Source organism: Corapipo altera, unplaced genomic scaffold (genome assembly GCF_003945725.1).
Source record: "Corapipo altera isolate COAL_440 unplaced genomic scaffold, ASM394572v1 69, whole genome shotgun sequence".
NCBI lineage: Eukaryota > Metazoa > Chordata > Aves > Passeriformes > Pipridae > Corapipo > Corapipo altera.
Window position 1 is genome coordinate 5913491 of NW_020884908.1, and position 13335 is coordinate 5926825.

The following is a 13335-nucleotide window of genomic DNA, read 5'->3' on the forward strand; positions in this document are numbered from 1 at the left end:
CCACCTTGTCATTGATACACTTGACTGGCAGGCATGGATCTTCCCTGTCAAAATACCCAAGTGTTTAAGTAATGACTAGTGCCACTTGAGTGGAAAAAACTAGGCGAGCTGTCAATACAATGGGTGTCAGAAGCACATTGTTACTCATCCTAATCACAGTAATTGTACACAGGGACAGGCAAGGAAGAAAAGGAAATGAATGCCTATCTGCTGGCAACAATGCAACTTCATTTAACCTTAACAGACCAGGCATTGATATCATTTCTTCCTGGCACTCTCTGCGATCCTGATGTCAAAACAGCTTCTCATTTGCAATGTATGACAATTTCCTCACATCTGAAAAGACACTGCTGCAAGTCAATAGACTATAAATTGCACCTGGAAATGGGATCATCTTAACTAAAGCCTGCCTGCTTTCCCCAGGAGGCCCAAGCCTGCTCCCCCCTCCTTTTAATAATTTGTATGTTTAGGTGTTCGGTCAATTTACTCTACACTTGTAATGTCTTATAGCCAAGACCATCAATCAGATTCGGTGTGACAAAAATATCCTGCTGCAATATTACAGGTTATTAAAGGGATGATGGGAGAAGGCTGCATGCATTTACTGGTCCCCTTTTTTCTCATCTCAGGAAACCTGTCACAGACCTAAGCTGGTGATTCATCTTCTCTTCACTATCAACAGGTAGCAGCCAAGAGTGGACTTTGATGAGCTGCTTTCACTACTCTTTTCTCCACACCCTCTATCCTCCTCTTGCTACCTCCCAGCCCTATATCACAGTCTTCCCCACTCGTGGGAGAATGCACAACCATGGAGAATGCTACTTTGAAGGCCCAAGTGGGTAATTAGCTAGTTCAGCTTCCAAAAAGGCCAGGGAAGAACTACAGTGTCCATTGAAGGGCTTTCAGCAAGGGGCCCATCACAGTCCAGAGCACTGTATTTTTTCAGAGTCAAATTCACCCTGCAAACGTTTTGCATAAAGCTCTAAACCAAATCTTGAAGCGCTATTGTTCAAATGCTCTTCTTAAAGATTTTTAAAGGCAAAATAAGCTAGTATATATATGATATAATTACATTCATTGAAACATGTAAGTAATTATACTTACTAGGACCCACAGCATTTTTTCTGAGCTTTGCAGTCTAGGGCAAAGCAGGGAGGAACAGAAGGGTGACAGTTCACTCCCTGATTTCCCAGGCTACTAATTGTCTGCACACAGGGTGTCTATTTATGACATGGCACATCACCACCAGAGCCACATGTCAATCTCAAAATTGAAAAAGAAAGGGGTGAAATAAAGTAATAAGCACAAAGAACAATGTGAGGCCTACACCCTACCCTGGGATTTCTAAAAGTGACAGCCTAGGTCAGCGAGGGTCTGCAAGGAAACTGCAGCCAGCGTACAGACGCCAAAGAGATGTGTGATCTTTCTTTCCATATTTAGTTCAGTGGAAGAGTGTGTCACACTGACTGCTTGTGATATTCCAGCAGCCTTAATATCTTAAGCCAAGGGTCTTATTTCAATTTTGTAAGATTTCCTGTCTTCCTTTGGAATAAAGGTGATATCATATGCCTGACTCATGACTCTATGCAGCATCTCCATGATGGCAGATCTGACACCAGAAAACCTCTGGTAAAACCAGGTATTTCTTTTCTGCATCATGTCTGGGTGGGGATCATAAATGGGGACGATGTTGTTCTCATAATAAAATACATAACCGAACTGGTGAAACTATGGTGAAAAAACAGATATGCACAGCCCATCTGACCTGCATACTGAAGTATGTTTATTATATGCATACAGAAATACCTAAGAAACAGATCAACTCAGGCTCCATCACCTTTTCTAAAGCTTTGCCATATTCTGTTCATCTTTGATACCCTCAGACTCCCATCAGCTGATCACACAGCAAAGCCCCATACTACCAAGGAAGAACAACAAGCTGTGTCCAGTGATTGACACCAGTATGAGTCCTCCAACCTTGCTCAGGACCAAGTCTTTAGCAGGACACTATTTAAAAGTCTGATGTCATCATGAGATACAATATGGCTCAGTACCTAGGAAACACACCAGGTAATTCTGTTTTCAAGAAGGAATTGCCTACCAATAGCCATCAGGCAGTGAAATTAATGCAAGAAAATGATGAAGCACATTTACATCATTTCACCATGTTTAATCTGTTCAGTCTCCGATAGCTGTTTTACTATGTGCTCACTACTCAGATTCCTCCACACTGTCCTTGTAAGAAAGAGGGCACTGGACTAGCCCTTGAGGAGGACGTTTCCTACCCCGCTGCCCTCCAGCCCTGTGTGCAGATTGAAAACCTGCTAGTCAGCCTACCCTGAAATACAGTTTCCCACTAATAAAAGACAAGGTAGCATTTCTCCAGGGCTGTGCAGGGCTGGAAGGTCTTTTACGTAGTCTAATACAGACTAAGACAACGATCACATCATTAGACAGTGAAGTTAACAGTTTATCTTCAAAGAGATGGAACAATCAGTCCCAGAGAGACCACTAAGCACATAATGCATGAGCGTGCAAATTATATCTAAAGCTTTGTGTGGAATGAGCAAGAAGGAAAGACGGAGAAAAGGCAGCAGGTGCTGGAAAGACCTCAGGACTCTGCTGATGGCATTGGAAAGGAGGTGGCAGTGCACTTTTACCTTCAAAAAGACGTTTCAGTTGCAGAATGTGAGCTACATCCTGTGAACCAGGTACATGGGCAGCAGAACCCCTGCAAGACTTCCACAGGCTGGCAGGCAGAGGATATGCAGCACAGGGACCCTCCACATTTCTTATTATTGGTGGCTGATGCCAGAAAGGCTTTATTTCCCATAAGGGAAAAATGTACTAGCAGGACAGGCAACAAGGAAAGAAAAGTGTGTCTAGAGCTAAAAAAAGTGATGGAGCCACAGGCTTGTGTTCTGACCTGGATGTCTGTTCGTGCTGAGGCTGCCTAGAGTGAGCTCCCTCCTCTCCTCCAGAGGTTAGCTGCCAATGTGCCGCAGACCAATACGTCAGAGCTGATATGTCTCAGCCACATCATCATGGACTTGGGGTGCCCAGGAAAAGCTGTGAGAAAATCCACAGAGAGATAGGAAAGGTGAATACATTACCAACAGAGACAAGACTCTTAAAAGAGACAGGATCCAATAGGAAAAAGAGAAACACAAAAAAAGATATACAGCATTAGAGGAGCAAAGCCCATGGAGATAGTCTGTTGGGTGCAGCCAGAACAGGGCCAAGCACTGAGAGCAGCCTACCTTGCCAGCCCAAGTCCCAGCTGGGCAGCAGTGCCCTTCAGGGGCATCTGCCAGCTGATATCTTTTGCCTTGTGAACCAACAAAGCATTTGGGTGGCTATGTGGTGTGGAGGCCTTGCAGTGAGGATGTTTTCCCCATCTTTCCTCTCTGGTTGGCAAAGTCACCCCCTAATCCACCAGTGCTTTCACACCTACATACTTTTTCTGTTCCATATTTGCATCATCATCATTATCCAAAAGCATTGTTTGTTTTTGTGGTTTTTTTTTTTTTTTTTTTTTTAAGAATGCAATTTTAAGCATGGCTGGTTTTTGCTGGTTTTTATTAAGAGAAAAGGTCACAGTGATTTTGCTTTGCAAGCCATTAAGGAGGATATTCATAAGGCTCCAGTCCTCAGTGCAAATTAATACGGCCCTGAAACAACCCTGGGCTTCACAGTTCGCTTTTCCTCAGCAACAGTGTTTTCTGTAATCTAGGCAGCCCCACAAGAGGGCTGCAGGGCAACAGCCTTATCTGCAAGGCTGAGGAGGAGGGAGATGAATCTAGTGAATGTATTTTTTTTTTGAGCAGTGATAAATTTAGAAGGAGCAAAACAGCATTCCCAAAATTACAGGCAATTTCATTAATTTACTATTATCTAGTGTTGCAGAATTTTGACAGCAATGGCCACGGTGTGAGTTACTGCGAGGTGTGTTGTAAGATGCTGTGATCTTTGCACAGCCAGCCCATTTTTTTATATTGAACTTTGAACACACTGTAGCGTCTGTGCCTGTGGAGAGATGGCCCAGGAAACAGCTAGAATATTAAGTACCCAGTTATATGTCTCCCAAAGGAGGCTGCTGCTAATATTATACATTACAACAACATTGCCTGAATGGTTTATTAATGGTAGCAAAACAGAGTGAATACGACATACAATGATAATAACAATAAATGTTATTTATACGGTGCCTATCCATGACAACGCTCTAGAGGCCTCACAAAAATACACTTAAAATGCTAGCATTGCAGTATTAAAATGTGCCCAAAGCCTCAGCAAATAAAATGGATTTGGCATTTAAAATGTGATTTACTTATACACAGTGCCCTTAGCAGCAAATTTACATTTTAGATGGACAGACAGAGATTTCCAAAAATCATGCACAGTTATCATTGCCCAAGTGTTTGGAGGCCAGCTTAAGCTGATATAAAAAGATTCTGAGTCCAAGCTATCTGCAGGTTCCTTTTAGGACTCAGAGCAAATTACATGGAAAGAGAAGGTCCTGAAGCAACAAATCGTATTGGTTTATGTGTGCACACAATTATAACTGCAAGGTAAATATAAATGAACTTGTTTTTAAAATGTAGCTAGTGTAAGGTAGCTAAGATAAACAAAAATGTCTCTGGTTTCTTTGATCTTCCTTTCATATTGCTGGATAAGCAGTGCTGCATGTTTGACACTCCCTTCTTTGCTGTGCATTTCCAGCTTTGGAAACACCTTTCTCAGAGCTTATCACATGTGTTGGGATTTACCTCCTCAAACAGCCTGTGCAGATGAGGTGGTGATGGAGAATGCAGTGTCTGTCTCCTTGCCTCTGAGTCCAGCCTGGCTTTCCATAACAGAGTGGAGCAGGTATGCTGTCTCATACCTTCACCACATCAGGTCTCCTTCCAGTGTCCAAAGCCTCACCTCAACCCCCTGGCTCTAACCTCACGCACATAAAGCAGGGCAGATCCTCAAGTGCCAGTATCAGTGTTAAAATGAGCAATGTTTAGAGGAGCAGTAAGCACCAAACTGCAAAGCCAACAATTTTCTGGGCTCGCCTCTCCTCCAGTATTATAGGGTCTGTCTTTTCATCATCAAAAGTTACCCGGAAAGAATGAAAGCTGCAGCTGTCAGAAAGCTCTGCAGACAAGGCTGCGGAAAGCAGCTGGGCAGTAGGAGACAGAGACTAAGTTAATGCATTTATTTGTAGTTAGCAATGATAACTGGGTTAAGTGCCAAATTCAAACCTGACTCTTCATTCTTAAATGCTATACCTGATTAAATAGCCAAAATCACATTCCACCACTGCACCTGATATGCAATTACAGAGCCATCTTCTAGTTCTTTTTTTATTGTGTCTCACAAGTCCAGAGATACCTGACCATGTTTGAAAGGTTTATTAAGAGACAGTAACAAGACTTCAACTAACACTCTATTTATCTGCTAAAACCCTTCCCAGATGTACTTCTGATGGCATCATAGCATAACTAAAAGGAGCATGAGCTCATCTTTCTGCCAGAAGACTTCTCTCACTGAACATTCAGAATTAGGAACAAAAACATCCCATGTTCCCTCACCTCATCTTCCCACACCCAATAAATTTAAAATGGAAAAAACCACTGAATATGTAAGAATTTTGTGTGGCATAACCCAGAGGCACTCTATGCTCATCAAATACTATTTTACAAAAATTAATTTCTACATATACATGCATGTGTGTGTTTGTATAGACACATGCATATTTCTTACCATGCAGTTTTCTGAAGCAACCATTTTCATACCATCTAGACCACACTTTGGTCCAGATTTACTGTGCAAGAGGCACAAAACTGCAGGGAAAATCCAGTTCTTTGCCCTCAATGTTACCGACAATAAATAAAGGTTATTAGCATTTATATACTTTAAGCATATTTAAGTGTATGGTTCTATTTTTCTGTAAAAATTAAAAATCTCAGGTCACTTAAAGGGCAAAGGTCTTAGGCTTCATGGAACAGAATCTGGCAAATGAGCATAACGTGAGGGAAAAAAAAACAACACAACAACAACAACAAAAAACCAAAAATCACCTTACAAAAAATTATCAATTAGTAAAAATTTAGTGAATTGCAAGTAGTAACAATATTTTAAACCACCAGACAGAAAACCTGGCCCCAAATTATCCATTGAAGATATAAAAATAATTACAGTAAAACTATTCTTAGTCCCAAGGTTTCTCTGTGACCACACAAGGATCTTCTGCAGTCCCTCTCCACATAATAAGCACGGCCTTTTTCTTTATCTGTGAACAATGACAATTTTTCCATTGTCAAAGAACCTGGGGAGAAAAATCATCTTGTCTTTGCATAGAACACCACTCGGTTTTATGCTTTATATAAATTAATAATGAATGTGGAAGGATCGCTAAGTTTCAAATCAATCACAGTCTTTTGATGTTATTATTAACTGCACATACTCCATTCTTGTGGTTTATGGCATCATCAGAACCCCTCAATTGATTTATACCCTGGTGATCTAGTTGTCTCTATTCATTATCCCATATTTAATTAATATATGCCTCAGAAGGAGTTGTCAAAAGACAAAGTTAATTATAGCAGAAAAAAAATCTAGTTGAAATCATGTCATATTTTAGTTTAGTGACAGCTCCCACAAAAGACCATTTTAGCTGCTTCTGTATTTTTTCTGCTTCTCTGAATAAATACTATCATGTTTTCCCACCCAAGTGAGAAAAGAGACTTGTCTCTACTATTTACTAGGCACAGAAAGTTTTCTTAGATAATTAATGTTTTACTAAGTATTTGCAATGTTTGAGCTGTGCCAAAAAACCTGATCCTGAAGAATAGAGAATTTGGCAACAGATTATTAATCTTATTCATTAGGCTCAAATAGCACCTTTTATTAGGGGAAAGTGAGTACTATACAACCTATAGGTAAATACATCAGAATCTTTATTCAAAATTATTCCAGCTGTGTGGGCAACCTTCTTTGAGATGCTTTCGCTATGTTCAGACAAATGACTCCTTCTGGAGGAATGTTTGTAGAAACAGTACATTTTAAGTTCATGTTGGAAAATATTGATGTAAAATGAACATTTTAAGTCTTAACTATAAATATTCACTGTGGGAATTCGATTCAAAGCTTTACAGTCATCCAATCAGAGGTGTGAGGCTCACATATCCAAAGAAAGCTGTCCTGCTTGTCTTGACTTAGGTATATTTAAGGTGTATCTGTCAGAGACCACTTCCAAAAAAATATTGATTTTAAGACATTTGCAGATTTTTAGTGAATTATTTTGAATTATGAATATATTGAGAAAATCCTATCTGTTCCCAGGTATAGCTGAGTGCTGCTATGTACACAGCACTTGCACTCTTTATATTATATATGCTGATGCAGGGAAACTGTCAAGCTGATGTTTTTAATGCTTGTTGTTTAGGATTCTTTTCTCAGAGGTCTGTTTTGCTAGTGAGTGTTTAGTCTAGGTCTAATAGTAAAATCTGAGAGTGATGGCAAAGTTAGAAATATAAATCATGTCAAAAAGTGACCTAAAACTATTCCATCCATTAAAAATGTCCTTATTGCATATCCTCATACCTTCCATTGCACACAATCTTACTGTTTACAGCACCCATTTAGATCCTTTAAAGAAATCCCTTTACGGGACTTCATCGGACAGCTGATGTCCCTTCACTACAAAGACTCCCAGACATCTTACACTAATGATTGCTGTCACCCCCCCAAATTTTTTCCACCTCTGGCACTTCTGCTTAGAAATCTGTGGTTATATAAGTGTTATTCCAGGTTACAGGTCTGTAGACCTGTCACAGACTGCTTATCGTGACCCCACAGACCACAGACTGCCATTTGGGACCCAGGATTTTGAGGCTCAGCTTCCAGCTGCCCCCATTTGCATCAGGTCCAACAACTGTTTGTGGGAAACATCTGTGGAATAAATGTTATTTCTGCAAAGCATTCGAGGACACCCATATTAAGAGGCACAAGTCTACTCTTGATTACAGCATTGGCTATATGAACCCACAATAACACATCTATTTAATTTCCTGAAATATTTCAAGGGTTATTTTTTTTTTTTGGTCATTAGCAGATTTTTAGGCAAAGTGAAACTTCAGACTTTGTTTTTTCCCCATCAGATTTGATTACAGTGTTTCTGGCTGCCATTTTGCAATGCTGCCACTCTGGGGTAATCCAATCCTTCCCCTTGAAGTCCCAAAATTTTCAAAACTCTTCTGAACGCTGTTTCTGACTTGGAACTCTAACATTAGCATCCACTACAGCCATACTGCACTGCAATGTGAAACTGAAAAATGTCTGTTTGTGGGCAAGAGTAACAATTATCCTACCAAGCTGGAAAGCACACTCCAGTAACCTCATTGCCCACTGCAAGATGAACATTGCCTCGTGAGCCACCTGTATGTCAGCAGCATGTCACAAACAGGGATATGCCAGGAGTAGTTGTTACTCTTCTTTAGAAAACAGTACCCTACAAAAAAGACCTGACATCCCTCAAACCCCTAAAGTCGGCATTTCAAAATTGGGTAGACGGAACTGGATTCCTTGGTCAACATTTCAATATTTGATGTTTTGATCTTGCAAAAGGTGTGCTCACTCCTTTCTGTGTCACAGTGTGTTTCACCCCAAGAAGGTCGCTGCTCCACTGACAAAACTGATTACATTTCTCAGTGCTTTGCTAAATTTCCAAAAGCTGATCTAAGGATGCCATGGCAGGACCCATCTCTCTTTCATTACAGGACCCCTAAAGGCATGATCCTGCATATTCCCTGCCACCCACAAATCCCAGGGGATGCAATTTCAGGAGGAATTATAAATGTCTAACAGAGATGGTCATCTTATTCTTCGTAAGTTTTCCAGAAAACTGAGTGACACTATTTTGATTCATTAACCATTTCTGAGGAGGTTTCAATTTTTTACCTAGTCATTTACTGTTTGTATCCATCTAACAGAAACAAGTTTTAGCAAGCAGAGAAAATATCATCTAAGCCTCACTGCTTATTTAAATTTCTTGAATGTATGGCATTCACAAATAAAAAACATAAGAAACAAGTACAAAACAAACATGGATAAATTATTATATAAAATATTGTTTAAATAACTACTACTAATAATATAATTATTATAACTAATAATACATAAAATAATGTTTATATAACCACTGTCAATATATAACAACACAAGTATATACAAATACAAAGAACATAAAAAAGAAAATACCACAAATCAAGCTAGACACCATAAGTATTAAAAAAAAAGGTGCATCATGAAAAAGTAATTGAAAAGGTGAATATATGTTTTCTACATCTGTAATATTTGATTCACTATGATTTTTAAGAATCAAACTGACCATAGAACATCATGGATTATAATCATTCCACTTATATAAATCTATTTATAGGTTTTCATTTTTCTCTCTTAATTTTTAACCTTGTTCAATATTTTTTCTCCTGAATATGCATGGATTCACAGGTTTGGGATTTTCTAATAAATCTCTTTAGAATAGCTTACTGGCATAAGTGGATAAAGTATTGTGCTCTTTAAATTATATCTTAGCTGGGACAGTATAGTGACCAGAATCAGAGAGCTACTTTGTCTGAGTGGGGAGCAGACATTTCCCGTCACGTTCTCAGAGGCAGTCCCTGCTCCAACAACTGTGTGTTTAAGGATAGAACATGATTTCCTTGCCACAGTCTTTTCAAGTAGCGGATGAACACACACTGGCACTCAGATACAGTGATAATGGATGTGGGCTGAGGGAAAAAGGAAAACAAACTTGTACAGAATGGAGGGTATCGATATTCTTTCATCAATACAAGGACACTAAAACCACATTTTAAAAAGCTTCATCAGATCACCTGTGTGCATTCCTGTCACAAATCACCACTGTCCTCATGAATTTACAGAGGAATCTAGTAAGTAAATACCTCTTCTTGACTTGTATAGTAAAAATGGAAGAAAAAAAAAGGTTGTGAAGTGCCTGCTTGGGAGTATATACAAACTAAATCAAAGGTATTGTTCAAAATTTACAGCAGGTCATCTCTTCTTTTTTCCTATTTCTTTTCAATATCGAATGAAGGGCTGACCAGCAAGGTCAAACTTTCCTTATTAATGAGGCATTGCTAGAGCTTTGTCTCATTAGGGCACTCAGAACTATGCATTTACTGCAATTTGCAGCACTTAATAGAGAAAGGTCAGAGCGGGTTACGTTCAATTTCCACTTGGCAGAGGGAGGAAAAATGGAAGCAATTCATTTGCACAAATTTGAATAATTCTTCTCAGTCTCCTTTTCTTTATCTATGTCTAGATAATTCCTGCATCTTAGCCCACTCACAAGCATCCCAAACCTGCCAACAGCCAGCTTTCTATGAAGGCTGTAATGGAGCTGACAGATTCTATGAATCCAGGTGTCAAAATAAAGCCATTCAGCTCCCCCTCCTCCCTCTCTCACAACAGGGAATAGGAGCTGCCTCTAGTGAGCTCTTAAACTTATCATAAATGTATCAAGATTGCTGTGGGCCATGAAACAGCTGTAGACAATTAATCTTTCCACAATTCTTCAGCATAAGAATTGCTTTCCCTGCGAAGTAACATCTGCCATGCCGAGGTGATTATTCATGGGCAATGGGCGCCACCATAGTTTTATGCATAGAGCCATCAGTGGCAATGAAGCAAAATTTATAGTTTTCCCTGGTTCAGTAAAAATAACATTTCAGCTGCATTAAAATGTCATCCATCAGCATTGTCCCAGAGCACAGGGCTCCATCTCATCCAGAGAAATTAAAAAGTATTCATTTTAATGGTAACTTGCAAAGCTTGCAGTGACATGGCTTTTTTTTCCCCTCTTTTTTTTTTGTAAGCAATATTGAGGAGGAGGAGGACTGAAGGAAAAGGTTATGTGGTGCAGCGAAGCTGAGGATTAAATGTGCTACTAGGGAGTAATGATATACCAATTACTGGGCTGCTGGTTCTTATTTATTCATAACCCCTGAACGCTTAATCAAAAATCCTTGAATCAAATTGAACAACTAAAGAAGGAAAGTTATTTCACAGAGATAATGTAATTCTTCAACTTAAAAAAAAAAAAAAAGAGAGAGAGAGTGCCAAATGGATATAAAGGCAAGACGTGGCACTTGCCAGAGTGGTAGGGTTAGTCTTTTAAAACATTAGCTTAAAGGAGTAGGGAAATTTAAGCCGGAAATGTAATGGTCGTAATTTACAAGCGAGTTTCTATTCTAACTCATAGAGTAAAGCTGATTAATGTCTGCTTTGGCAGCATTCTGGAGGGAGAGAACTGTGCAAAAACTTACTGTGTGAGTTTAACACTTCACATTGTGTTGCTCATGTATCATTGACACCACTGGACTGTTCAGGTAGCACCTTGCCCAGAGCAAGCACTGACAAGTCAAGGTCTGCTTAGGAACTGAGGTACCATTCACATGAGCAAAGATAACACATCTCAGATTTAAGACTATTTGGATACTTACATGGATAAAAGACATTTTTCCTTGGTAAAGAAGTGATTGAAACAAAGAACTAGCTACACCTGCACCTTTTGGAACTGGACCTGGACTGTACAGACTCGACAGCCCAAAGGCAGTGGAGAGCTGCAGTGGGTCCAATTCACATTTCTGAGCTGCTACCAATACAATGATTTATTCTAGGGTGAAAAAACCCTGTGTTTAGAGTAGGATATTATGTACAGAAAAGATTTAAAAACTCCAAGAGCTAAATCTAAATATGTCTGCATTCAAATTTTCAGCAAAATTGTGCTGATTTAATTTCTAAAGCATATTAATTTAACAGGGATAGCAATCTGCACATGAAAACTCTTTTGGAATGAAAATTAGAAGATATCTTAACCTTTAAGGATAGATTATTTACAAAGGCATATAGACATAAAATACCAGGTGAAACACTGCACTGAAGGAAGAGCTTCCCCACTAGAGTAGACTTGGTTCCAGGCAGTATGGAGCACTCAGAGAGCAAGTTTTATCTTACCTGAGGGTGTCCACAGACTGATTTTACTGATCAGTTTTAGAGTTGTACCTTTATCCATTCAGTTGCTGGGTTTTTTCCATAGCATTTCTGTGGAGACAAACTTTCTCTGGGGATTCAAATTCTCAGTGTTTTGTGTTTCTCTCTCTTATGATCCACCTCATTACGACATGAGTGCCCAAAGGAAAAACTCAGGCTTGCACCATGAGTCAGATCTCAAATCCTTCAAAAAGTTAAGTGATACCAAAATATACGCTGCTGAGTCCAGAACAGTTCAAATGTCAATAAAACACCGTGGACTTTTATTATACTATCTAATTCTGAAAGTACAGCTTGTTCTAAGAAAATACCTCCTTCTCTTTTCTGAGAGCCCCTAGAAAATGCCAAACACACAGTAAGAGACAAATTCCCAGTCTAGTGCTTTTATCTGAGAATGTAATTAATTATGGTCAAAAGGAAAAACTAAATTCCCTTAAGTGAGAGTCAGGGCTCTCAGGAACTTAGTGGTGGTGAGCAACGCCAACAAAGAACAAACAGGTTTGTGATAAATTGTTACATAAGATGCTTGGTTTTAGTTCCATTCTTCTGTTTCCTTTGCAGTAGAGGAACTTACTCAAGGTCCATATCTAGGACAAAGGAGGCTTGAACTGATCTCTAATGGATCCTACAATATACTGTTTGCTGCAGAACACAAAAAACTCACAATGCTGTGAGACCTATCACCAACACAGGAACCAACAAAATAATTTTGAAGGTTTGCATAAATTCTTTCAGTCCCACTGCTGATTCATTGGAAAGGACAGGTTCAGCTTTTGGGTCCTGACTGACCTCACTTGAATTATGAGGGACCTTGCCTGGAAGAAATATTACAGTTGGCAAGATCGGAAAACAGCCACAGTGCCTGCCAGACCCTCTTGAGACTTCAGCGATCAGCTAAAGTGGCATGCTGAAGGACATGAGACTCAAGAGCAAAGAAAATACTGAAGGGGAATTGCAAGTAACAAATCCTGTATGGAATCAGAGAGAGAAGGGAACAGGTAGTGAGAAATCAAATGAGAAATACATTTGACTTAGAGAAAAAACACAGGTTGTCTCAGTGTGGAAAGGAAAAGACATCTGACCAAGAGCCCTCTCAGTTTCCACCAGCTATCTGAACTTTCCTGGATTCAGCCCATTCACAGGAAAAAAGTAACCTTTGGGTTCTGCTGCAGCTGAGAAAGCACAGTAATCTAGTAGACGTACATGGTTTTTTGCGAGGTTTTACTTTTGTCTGATTTTGGACTGCATTTCTGAATCTTAAAAAAAAAA